At 36.2% G+C, this 12744-nt stretch overlaps 1 long non-coding RNA gene across 1 annotated transcript; it reads right to left on the reverse strand.

Moving 5' to 3' along the window:
* Positions 1 to 56: 56 nt before the first annotated feature.
* Positions 57 to 4643, reverse strand: LOC139946564 (uncharacterized). Its single transcript, XR_011787264.1, has 3 exons — positions 3992 to 4643; positions 3339 to 3697; positions 57 to 3213 (listed from the first exon to the last, which is right to left on the reverse strand). It is a non-coding gene; the product is annotated as an uncharacterized lncRNA (long non-coding RNA).
* Between the last annotated feature and the right edge of the window lie 8101 nt (positions 4644 to 12744).

The following is a 12744-nucleotide window of genomic DNA, read 5'->3' on the forward strand; positions in this document are numbered from 1 at the left end:
TTCACATGACCAAGGTATTTATTTCACACTAAGCCATAAACATAAATGTGGCAAAATAAAATGAACACTTTGAAATTACTATACACATAACGGGCAAAAACACTTAAAAGTTAAGGACAGTGGACATTATTGGTAACTGTTAAAGACTAGTTTTCAACATATGCATAAAATAACTAACCTGTGAACATTTGAGCTTGATCGGTGTCAAAGTAGAGAGATAATAATGAAAGAAAAACCACCGTCACACAAAGTTGTGTGCTTTCAGATGCTTGATTTCGAGACTTCAAGTTCTAAACCTGAGGTCTTGAAATCAAATTCGTGGAAAATTACTTCTTTCTCAAAAACTATGGCACTTCAGAGGGAGCCATTTCTCACAATGTTTTATACCATCAACTTCTCCCAATTACTCATTACCAAGTAAGATTTTATGCTAATTATTGTTCTGAGTAATTACCGGGAGTGTCCACTGCCTCTAAGTGATTGATAGTTATGGTAATAGGCATTAATAGGGCCAACTGAAATTAATTAGGTTAGAAGACAATACCAGTATGAAAACAAGGGGTTGCTACATAGATTGGTTTTGACCATTGCAAATACTTGGTACGCAGGCATAGCGATCAAGTTTGATTGCGAGCTGGATCAGCATGCACCTTGTTCAACAGCGAGGGCTTCCCAAAAGAATTTACGAAAAAGGTCTTTGATGACATTAGTTAACAACAGGGTGGACCACGTGAAGGTTGTCATCTTCCACCCCACAACAGTTAAAGGGATCATAATACATCAAAGTGTGTAACCATTACAACGATTGCTTCATTGGAAATGTTGCCCCCTTTGATACCTAGCCTACGGAGTAAAAAACCAGAGATAACAAATACTCTGGAAAACCCCACTTAAACTTATCTATAATAACTAGAACTTAAGAAATGGTTTCAATTTTTCAATTAAAGTTGTTGACCATGATTATGCGGTTAAAGAAAATTGAATATACTGTTTTCTTGCAGTAAAACCAATTAATTACTTTCCTTTGTCTAAGATAAGATACATTATATAATTTAAATCAATATCCTATATCGGAAGTCATTGTTAATAGTGGCTAGCTACCTTTGTCTGCAGAGTGAAGAAACACTCTTGTGTGAAAGTACTCTTGAAAACCCTGATATTAGCATCAAATAGCTACTACATGGGCATTATCAAACTTGTCAACAATTTTGTAATTAAAAAAAACCTTGTTAACAAGTACTCTCAACTACAAAACTGTTGCGAATGGTATATCACAATACCAATCTTAGTGTGGCATTTTTGCCACAAAATTAACACAAGATAAAACAATGTCATGTCCTTTGTATTAAAAAAAAATACCATAATTAACAAGCAATCTCAAATATTGCAAGGTATAAAGATTATGGATACTGAGTGTGACATTAATGCAACATAATTAACAGTAGATAATATAAATGTTGTCACCATTGTTATAACCATTGTCATTAATATAGCAACTTGTACTCGGTGCCCGGCGAACAGCGCCCTCTATTGAGCAAAAACTCAACATCATGCAAATTTATAATAAATAGAACTGCCTAGCTCATAACAATGAACATTATAATTAATTAGCATAACAATGAGGACTCAAACACCCTCAAGGAACACAGTACAATGTCAAAACCATTGTAGTTAATTAACATATTTATGAGGACTCCATAAACCTACAATGCCATGCCCATTATAATTAATAAGTTTACTCGAATACCCTCAATAAACATACAATGTCATTACCATTGTAATTTATTAGCATAATAATGAGGACTAAAACATCCTCAAGGAACACAGTACAATGTCATGACCATAATTTAAAACCTCAATAACAGTTATTGTGAGTCACAGTATTTATGTCCTTAAATAATAACTAATACAAAAAAAACCATGGTGGCCACCATGTGGGGGTACCCCCAGAACACTTATAATATTGTTTGGATGAATAACGGAAAAGACAGAGTGACACTTAATAAAAGGTACCATTCATATTTAATACAATATTCAAATTCAGTAAAAGTAAAAACTAAATTTTATTAGTTTGTAATGTTAAACCACTCATAATAGAATACACTACATGACAAGCTTGTTGTCTTTATATTTCTGATGAGTTTACCCTATTGTTTCATATTTGTAATGAGCAATTGCATTACAAATTTACATAACTTGTTTCATGCTTGTAATGCAGTACTTCATTACACACTTGAAACTATTACATACTTGCAATGAGGTATTTCATTGCAAGGATGTTTTGCATGAGTGTAATGAAATACCTCATTACAAACAAGCAATATTAAAAATGTGAATACATCAACTTGTAAGGAATTATCTCATTACAAGTTATTACGTATTCTGTCTACAAAATAAGTTGAACAAGGCAGCTTGAAGCAGGAACTTCATCACAACAAGACATCACTACAACTCAACAAGTTAAATACCTTAAATTGTTACAGCCAGCCCAAGCCATTCCTCATCACACCAGTAGACAAAAGTCCGCAGTTCAAGGCTACCATCACCCTTCGAAACATCGGCCATGCATCTCACAAGCTTCAACAAATCGTCAGCCAAGCTCAACTCAAGACCTTCCCAGAAACAAACAAGATTCAAACATCACTTCACACAGACGACCAGCATGCGATGACACAGAGGAGACCTGCTGCATTCATATCCATGAGAATCAAGAAACATAAAGCGCACGACAGTCTGGGACACCATGACAAATCAGCCTTGATCAAACACTCACACAAACAAAAGGTCTTTCAGAGCCAACACTCACACAAAAGAGTGTACCCACAAGTTAAATAAACATATTTATAGTTTCTTCCTATTTCTATTTACCATGCAAAGCTTCAAGCAATACTACAAATATTCAAGTCATTGTTCCACAATAAGAAAACTTTGTTGTGTAAGTGAGTTCAATCTGCAGATGAATCCGGAAGATCATGCTGTAATATCAAGATCCATTGGAAGAATTGTTCAATGTTGTTCATGCTCTTGGAAAGTTAACTCATTGGTCGAAGTAACAGTCGAAGCTGGTGGATATGACCTTTGATGAGGGCAGTCATCATGAAGAAACAGTCCTCCTTTACAAAGACGGTGTTGAAGCAACAGTTTCATTGGTGCTGCATAATGTGGCTCAGCATCTTGACGTAACCAGCTCTTAGTTGTTCCACTCTGTTCATCCTGTAATATGGTATAAAACAAAATTGAAACAAAAAGATTTGTAAGTTCAATTTTTGTGTTTAAGCAAAGTTTATTTTCCGCACGTTAATGGATTTCTCAGATTTATTAGCTAAAAGAGATCTTACCTTCAAGGATCCTGGTAAGTAGTTGTAGAAATACTTAATGTATATCTCCTCAAGCCATGACGTATCTATCTTTGTGTTGTGATGTCACATCTTCATGGTCCATGTTGACAGGATGGCAGAAAAGTAGTCATCACAATAACCTGTATGTAAGTAGTAGAGCGACAGGTTGTCTTTAGCCGACGCCATCTTGAGAACCTCTGATGGCAGCCTTCTACGCCCGTCCAGCATCAGCATCTTAAGCTCAGTTGTTTCTGGTTGTGTGCTGTGTCATTCAGCTGATGTAAGAATGCTACATCAATGGCCATTGGTAGTATTCTTGTATAGACCCCGTCTAGCGGATGACCTCTAGGGGTGCCCATCTGAAAGAAAGTTGTTATCACATCAGTACAAACCATATAGAGACTAATATAATGTAACCATCTGATGATCATTACGGGACTACTGCTTCAAAATAAAATCACAAAATTAGCTCAAAAATTGAGTTCAAACACCACTTTTCATGAACAAGTTTGAAGTTTCTGTCATCTCAAAGATGCAGACTGTTAAAAAGATTGATGCAACACACTCTATCCACAATCCTTTAAAGTTACGTTATTACATATGTAACGTCTGTTTTAGTTTTATGTCAAAACAAATATAGTTGCCATTATTACATCTGTTGTTGATCCATCAGACTGCAATGCATTCTCTCATCCTCCAGGCAGACAGGAACACTCCTCTATGAAGCCAGGCAACCAGCGGTTGTCTTCTTGGTCATCGGCAGATGGACGTCACCAGCACGAACGCAGATTCCATTGATGTGCAGTTTTCATTGGACTCCGTAGTTCACAGGCAGTTGGTTTCGCATTTCACCATTGCAGTTAATAAAAGACAAAAATAGATACATTCAGAAATGCACTTCCAAATAGAGTTATTCCATTTAGTTTGGGAATAATTTAGGTAAACATAAATGTGGGTTTGAGTTTTTCTATCATATTATTCGTTAGGGTTTATTTCTTTGAATTTTTAGAGAGTCAAATATTTCTCATCAACTCGTTTGTCTGCATTTAGCAAATCGTTAAAAAAATTGTAAATTGTTTGTTAAACTTTGATGAACACTGATGAACACATCAGAGGAAAGAAAGGAATGTTTAGGTTTTTTTAAGGGTTAAACTGCATGGTTTTATTGAGCTAGTTTTGTTTGAGCATTCAAAATAAGCCACATTAAGTTTTCAAAAGAACTTTTTTTACGACTTAATACTCATGTACAGCAATAACTTCTACTGTATTTTACTTTCTTAAGTCGTCTGACCTGGAAACTTGCATCCTCAGTCCATAAGACACCCTCGTCCTCCTTCCATGATCCTTGGTAGCCATTATCCTTGTGACATCACCTGTATATGGAGAAACATTCAACAACTGCATCACTAAGTTAGTTCAAAAATTGAGTTCAGTCGCTGCTTTTCAGCAACAAGTTTGAACTGTTTATGTCATCTCAAAGACATGGATTGTTGTAAAAAGATTGACGCAACAAACTTTCTGCGCAATCCTTTAAAGTTATGATATTACATGTGTAAAATCTGTTTTAGTTTAGTGTCAAAACAAATATAGTTGCCATTATTACATCTGTTGTTGATCCATCAGACTACAATGCATTCTCTCATCCACCAGGGAGACAGGAACACTCATCTATGAAGCCAGGCAACCAGCGGTTGTCTTCTTGGTCATCGGCAGATGGACGTCACCAGCACGAACGCAGACTCTATTGATGTGCAGTCTTCATTGGACTCCGTAGTTCACAGGCAGTTGGTTTCGTATTTCACCATTGCAGTAAATAAAAGACAAAAAATAGATACATTCAGAAAATGCACTTCCAAATAGAGTTATTCCATTTAGTTTGGGAAAAGTTCAGGTCAACATAAATGTGGGTTTGAGTTTTTCGATCATATTATTCGTTAGGGTTTATTTCTTTGAATTTTTAGAGTCAAATATTTCTCATCAACTCATGTGTCAGCATTTAACAAATGGTAAAATAAATTGTAAATTTTTCGTTCAACTTTGATGAACACTGATGAACACATCAGAGGAAAGAAAGGAATGTTTAAGTTTTTTTAAGGGTTAAACTGCATGGTTTTATTGAGCTAGTTTTGTTTGGGCATTCAAAATAAGCCACATTAAGTTTTCAAAAGAACTTTTTTTACAACTTAATACTCATGGACAGTAAAATAACTTATACTGTATTTTACTTTATTAAGTCGTCTTACCTGGAAACTTGCATCCTCAGACCATAAGACACCCTCGTCCTCCTTCCATGATCCTTGGTAGCCATTATCCTTGTGACATCACCTGTATATGGAGAAACATTCAACAACTGCATCACTAAGTTAGTTCAAAAATTGAGTCCAGTTGCTGCTTTTCAACAACATGTTTGAACTATTTATATCATCTCAAAGACATCGATTGTTGTAAAAAGATTGACGCAACAAACTTTCTGCGCAATCCTTTAAAGATATGTTATTACATGTGTAAAATCTGTTTTAGTTTCATGTCAAAACAAATATAGTTGCCATTATTACATCTGTTGTTGATCCATCAGACTGCAATGCATTCTCTCATCCACCAGGGAGACAGGAACACTCCTCTATGAAGCCAGGCAACCAGCGGTTGTCTTCTTGGTCATCGGCAGATGGACGTCACCAGCACGAACGCAGAGGCCATTGATGTGCAGTTCCATTGGACTCCGTAGTTCACAGGCAGTTGGTTTCGCATTTCACCATTGCAGTAAATAAAAGACAAACAATAGATACATTCAGAAAATGCACTTCCAAATAGTGTTATTCCATTTAGTTTGGGAATAATTTAGATGAACATAAATGTGGGTTCGATTTTTTCAATCATATTATTTTTTAGGGTTTATTTCTTTAAATTTTTAGAGATTCAAATATTTCTCATCAACTCGTTTGTCTGCATTTAGCAAATTGTAAAGAAAATTGTAAAATTTTCGTTAAACTTTGATGAACACTGATGAACACATCAGAGGAAAGAAAGGAATGTTTAAGTTTTTTTAAGGGTTAAACTGCATGGTTTTATTGAGCTAGTTTTGTTTGGGCATTCAAAAATAAGCCACATTAAGTTTTCAAAAGAACTTTTTTTACAACTTAATACTCATGGACACCAATAACTTAAAGTGTATTTTACTTTCTTAAGTCGTCTTACCTGGAAACTTGCATCCTCAGACAATAAGACACCCTCGTCCTCCTTCCATGATCCTTGGTAGCCATTATCCTTTTGACATCACCTGTATATAAAGAAACATTCAACAACTGCATCACTAAGTTAGTTCAAAAATTGAGTTCAGTCGCTGCTTTTCAGCAACAAGTTTGAACTATTTATGTCATCTCAAAGACATCGATTGTTGTAAAAAGATTGACGCAACAAACTTTCTGCGCAATCCTTTAAAGTTATGTTATTACATGTGTAAAATCTGTTTCAGTTTTATGTCAAAACAAATATAGTTGCCATTATTACATCTGTTGTTGATCCATCAGACTGCAATGCATTCTCTCATCCACCAGGGAGACAGGAACACTCTTCTATGAAGCCAGGCAACCAGCGGTTGTCTTCTTGGTCATCAGCGGATGGACGTCACCAGCACGAACGCAGATTCCATTGATGTGCAGTCTTCATTGGACTCCGTAGTTCACAGGCAGTTGGTTTCGCATTTCACCATTGCAGTAAATAAAAGACAAAAAATAGATACATTCAGAAAATGCACTTCCAAATAGAGTTATTCCATTTAGTTTGGGAATAGTTCAGGTCAACATAAATGTGGGTTTGAGTTTTTCGATCATATTATTCATTAGGGTTTATTTCTTTGAATTTTTAGAGTCAAATATTTCTCATCAACTCATGTGTCTGCATTTAGCAAATCGTAAAATAAATTGAAAATTTTTCGTTCAACTTTGAGGAACACTGATGAACACATCAGAGGAAAGAAAGGAATGTATAGGTTTTGTTCAGGGTTAAACTGCATGGTTTTATTGAGCTAGTTTTGTTTGGGCATTCAAAATAAGCCACATAAAGTTTTCCAAAGAACTTTTTTTACGACTTAATATTTATGGACAGCAATAACTTATACTGTATTTTACCTTCTTAAGTCGTCTTACCCGGAAACTTGCATCCTCAGACCATAAGACACCCTCGTCCTCCTTCCATGATCCTTGGTAGCCATTATCCTTGTGACATCACCTGTATACGGAGAATCATTCAATAACTGCATTTAAACCACAAATTTAGCTCAATCATTGAGTTAATGTAACATGACATCATCGGTCAGAAAATAAATGGGTATGTTCATTCCCAAGAGGAATGTCTGTGTCAGTCACATTAACTAAGTTGTAATGCCATTTGGATTGAGTTTCAAAATGAAATTAACAATTTATGTACAACAATTTATCGACCATGTATTTCAAAATATGATGATATCCACTATTATTTTATTTCTATAAAATAAATTGTTGGGCATCAGACATAATGGCATTTTACACCATTACAATATGAAGTCATAGACCCTCCCCCCAAATAGTGAATCCCCCAGCTCAATTTGACCTTTGCAGGAGCACCTCTTTAACATAAATTAACAAAATATCATCATTTCAGGAAAATTCTTTACAAATTACGGTCCTGAATGAACTTCCAAACTATTAACTGTGCAAATAAACTTACCCTCAGGTTGTTTTCCTGAACTTTAAATTGAGTGTCGTTTCCTCACAGCATACCTCCACTCACCACAGCTCCAATGGTCTCAACAGGGTCTGGAAAACAGCTGAAGGGAATGAAACATAAAAGATGTTGAAGGGTATCAAACATAATAGCATTTTACACCATTATCAATTGAAGTCAGAGACCTCCCCCCCCCCCCCAAAAAAAAGCATTTTACACCATTATCAATTGAAGTCAGAGACCTCCCCCCCCAAAAAAAAAAAAAAAAAAACCAAAAGAACTCAACAATTTTCATATCAATTTGAAAAGTAGTGAAGCGCAGAACTCAATTTGACATTGTTCTTTGCAAAAAAACCAAAAGAACTCAACAATTTTCATATCAATTTGAAAAGTAGTGAAGCGCAGAACTCAATTTGACATTGTTCTTGCTCTCTTTTAAGCAATAGCACATCAACGATAAAACAGTATTGTCCAAAGACCCACAGTTCCTGTATCACAACTTGTACACAAACCTGTGAAAATTTAAGCTCAATCGGTCATCAGAGTCGGGGGAAAAATACTGGGAAAACCCACCTATGTTTACGCACGTTTCCCCGGGTCACAACAAGTGTTTATAATAATCAGTTGTTCTCAATATTGAGAATTGAGAATTGTATTAATGTCTTCTCAAAAAGTGAAGCATCTCATGGAATAATATTTCGCAGGGAAGTCTTTAACCATTACCTTCTGTAAAAACTGTGAGTTATTTATTATTCTGTGAACTTTAATTTGTTGTTCTGTTCAGAGAGTGTTCATTGGCTTTAACCAAAATTAACCAAATATGATAATTTCAGGATTTTTTGTTAACAATTTTGGTCCTGCAAAAACTTCTAAACTATAAACATCCTGAACATAAACTTACCTTCAGGTTCTATTCCTGAACTTTAAAATGTGTAAGTGTTGTTTTCCTCGCAGCAACCTCCGCTCACCACAGCTCCAATGAAGTCTTCATGGCCCTGGAATGACTGGTGCAGTTTCCATTGGACTCCATATTGCGAATTCCAATGGCAGTTGGTTCCGCATTTCACCATTGCAGTAAATAAAGAACAGAAAATACATACATTCAGAAAATGCACCTCCAAACAGAATGATTCCATTTAGTTTGGGAATATTTCAGGTGCATATAAATGGTGTGAGTGGTTGTTACATGACAAGTGACTGATAACGGATGGTGTGGAGTTATAGATGGGGTGCGTTTTCGCTGTCGTATAACGAACCCCTGATTGTTAAGATGTAACATGCAAGCATGGAAATGAGCTTAGTAGATTTTAAAGTGATGGTGTAGATGGGAGTGAGCTTGTTAATCATGCAGTTTGGTGCAGGTTTGATGTTAGAGTGAATAAATGGTGATACCTTTAGGATGGACGTAATCCCTCTGTGCCGTAATTCCACGAGATTACAGTGGTTGCTGGGTCTGTCATGAGAGAGCATGTAGATGAGAAGGACTCCATCCCAGGTTCTCAATCTCAGTCACTGCATGTTGGGAAATAAAGATAACATTCTCTAAGTTGTGAAACATGTTTACCAACATCAGAGTAAAAGATGGTAGCTCCAGTGGTTAGAGAGTAGTTTTGGAAGAGGGGCAAGGTGCTAAATAATGTACTTGAACGAGACTGAATGCATTGGAATGCCATTTACATGTAAACTTGCTTATAATACGTTTGTCATGTAATTGTATTTCTGTTGCTTTTACACTTCTTGTTTTCCTGTCATTATCATTCACAAAAACTACTAAGCATGTAGAGCGAATTTCTCAAGAACTACAGCACCTCAGGTAGTAATATTTTTAGGAAAGCTTTACACAACCATTATCTTTGGTGGTACTTAAATGTAAATCTGCGGACATTGTCTTTTGTGTTACCAAAAGTATCCAATTGCATTATTTTTTAAAGAGAAGTAAAGATCACACACTTTGTGTAAGCTTTAAAAAATATATCCAGTGTCTTTCACAGGATGCAAAGATCTTGCATGTAGCAACTAGGGTTCTCCAGATATATTTTTTGGTAAATACTTAAACATTGATTTAAAGTTATAACGTCATCTTATTCCAAAACTTGTTAAATTTTATTGCCACACTGAGGTCTAAGTTCAAAGTGAAACCCTAGCCTGTTTGGATCACACACTAAGCGCTGGAATCCAGAATCCATAACCATCCATATACTATAAAAAAGAATTGTGTAGGCTTCTAACGAAATTTGTCTCATTAACATTATTTTTAAGAGTGACCACTAACTGTTAAACTTTCTTTTATTAACCAGTCTTAAAAAGATCAGGTTTCAAAGAAGTTTGACAAAGATAGGTTTCCCATAAGCAGCCCATTCCACATGCAGGATTGTAAAAGAATGATCGCTGGGGAGTATTTGGTTTTGCCAAAGTTGTTTCTGTAAATTAAAAGATATCAAACTACACACTATCCACTGTGAAACTATCCGAAATCTCATTGAATGCAGGAGTTGGCTGAAATTTAATTGTTTCTCTTTTGTGAACCATCCAATTCACCTTGGCCATTTTTTTCTTCACCTGGGCTCTGTGACTTTCACTATGGTTTCAAGGAATGCTCCCCATCCAAGCCCAGACCTTTTAAATTGTTGACTAATTCTCTGAAATAAAATTTCACACTTCCCCAATTTCACGGCCTCATTTGCTCTTACTATGTCATGCTCTACTCCAAATGTAAACAAGCACAGTATGATGGACACTGCTGGACCATAGAGCTAGGACCCTAGATCTATGGCTGGACACAGTACTGCTGACCTTAAACAAGGTGAAGGCTTACCAATAGACCACTTATCACTCAGGTTGACTTCCCCTCATTAAACAGTAATCTATCTGGCTGTGTTCATGATAGCCTTAGGAGGGTTTGGCAGTACAGCACAGTGAAAACAATTTAAAACTAAGGTTAAGGCTAGTTAGCAGATAACCCCATGAAAACAAGGTCAAAAGGGATTGAAAAGCCCACAAAGATAACCTGGAGTTGTGGAAGAGTAGTGGACAAGCAGTACTGTTAAGAGTACCATATTCAAACTCTGGTGTTTCTGATCAGCAGAGTGAGGGTTCAAATCCCCAGCCGTGCCACTTGTGTCCTTAAGCAAGACACTTAACCATTGCTTTGTCCTTCGGATGGGACGTTAAAGGCAGTGGACACTTTTGGCAATTACCGGTACTAAAAATAATTATTAGCATAAAACCTTTCATGGTGACGAGTAACAGGGAGAGGTTAATGTATAAAACATTGTGAGAAACGGCTCCCTCTATAGTGCCATAGTTTTCAAGAGAAAAGTAATTTTCCACGAATTTGATCTCGAGACCCAAGATTTAGAACTTGAGGTCTCCAAATCAACCATAAAACGAACATAACTTCGTGTGACAAGGGTGTTTTGTTTTCTTTCATTATTATCTTGCAAGTTCGATGACCGTTTGAGCTCAAATTTTCACAAGTTTGTTATTTTATGCATTTGTTGAGATACACCAACTGTGAAGGCTAGTCTTTGACGATTACCAATAGCGTCCACTGCCTTAAAGAATCTTATAATATTTACTATAGACAAGAGACGCAATTTTATAATCCAATGTTATGCTCAAAAAGTGGATGACATTTATGTATCAATGTTTGGATTATTCTCAGGCAGGCTAGAACTTGTTAACTTCAAATAATTATATGTTAAATTGAAGGAAAAAACAGAGATGAGGCAGACACAATAAGAAACTTGGTCTTAAACCTTAAACAATTCAACGAGAAGGGGAGGCATATATTAGTGTGTTAGCTTAGCTTCCCTGGGTCGACCCCGGTGTGTGGCAGTTTATTTTTCCAGGACGAATGCGGGTTATTATCTGCCACACGTTCGTCGTGGGAAAAAAAACCTCCACACACCGGGGTCGACCATGGGAAGCGAAATGAGCGCACCCTATGTTGGGTGAAAATTGGGCGAGCATTTGTTTGCTACTTCTTTTTTGCAGGGATAATTTTCTGGACCAATGCGGCTGAGCTCACTGTGAAAACAAACAAAGAGACAAGCTTGCAAATAGACTAATTGCCAGATGCAGTCTTAAATATGAATTTCAGGAGTGTGAAGGGCAAAACGTTTCCTAGCCCACCTTGTGAAGCTGTAAATGGATTTTATTGGTATTTATTTTTTCATTATTTTGTATCCTTAATATTTACAGAAAAACATATAAATAAATAGTGATAATTGAATAACCTAGCAAATGTGTTAATTTTTAATATTAATGAGGGTTAAAACAACATTCTCCAAAGAAAATGATATAGGGCACATGGCTTATTCAAGTCTCTGTATTTATTTCACAGAATGCTCAGCAGAATATTCAGTCACAAGATCTGATCCTCGTAAAATGTAAGTTAAAACATGTTTGAGAAAACTTTTCAGCAGGGAAATTTGTCTTTATATGGCCCAACATTGTGACAAATTTATTGTTGTACCTTGTAAAAAGTTGTAGAAACGCCTAAAGCACTAAATTTGCATTTGCAAGTGCAACTAACGAGTGGAGCCTTACATGGTTCTAAGTTTTGGGCAAGTGATAGGAGACTCTTTGCTTGGCACGTCAAACCATGGTCAAACCACAAACAATTTATTTACAGACTGTTTTTACATCAAGCGCGAAAGGTAACAGATTTGCCGCGATTATAGGGACACCTTGAAAACAGGAC

The sequence above is a fragment of the Asterias amurensis genome, chromosome 13 (genome assembly GCF_032118995.1).
Source record: "Asterias amurensis chromosome 13, ASM3211899v1".
In the NCBI taxonomy this organism is placed as follows: domain Eukaryota; kingdom Metazoa; phylum Echinodermata; class Asteroidea; order Forcipulatida; family Asteriidae; genus Asterias; species Asterias amurensis.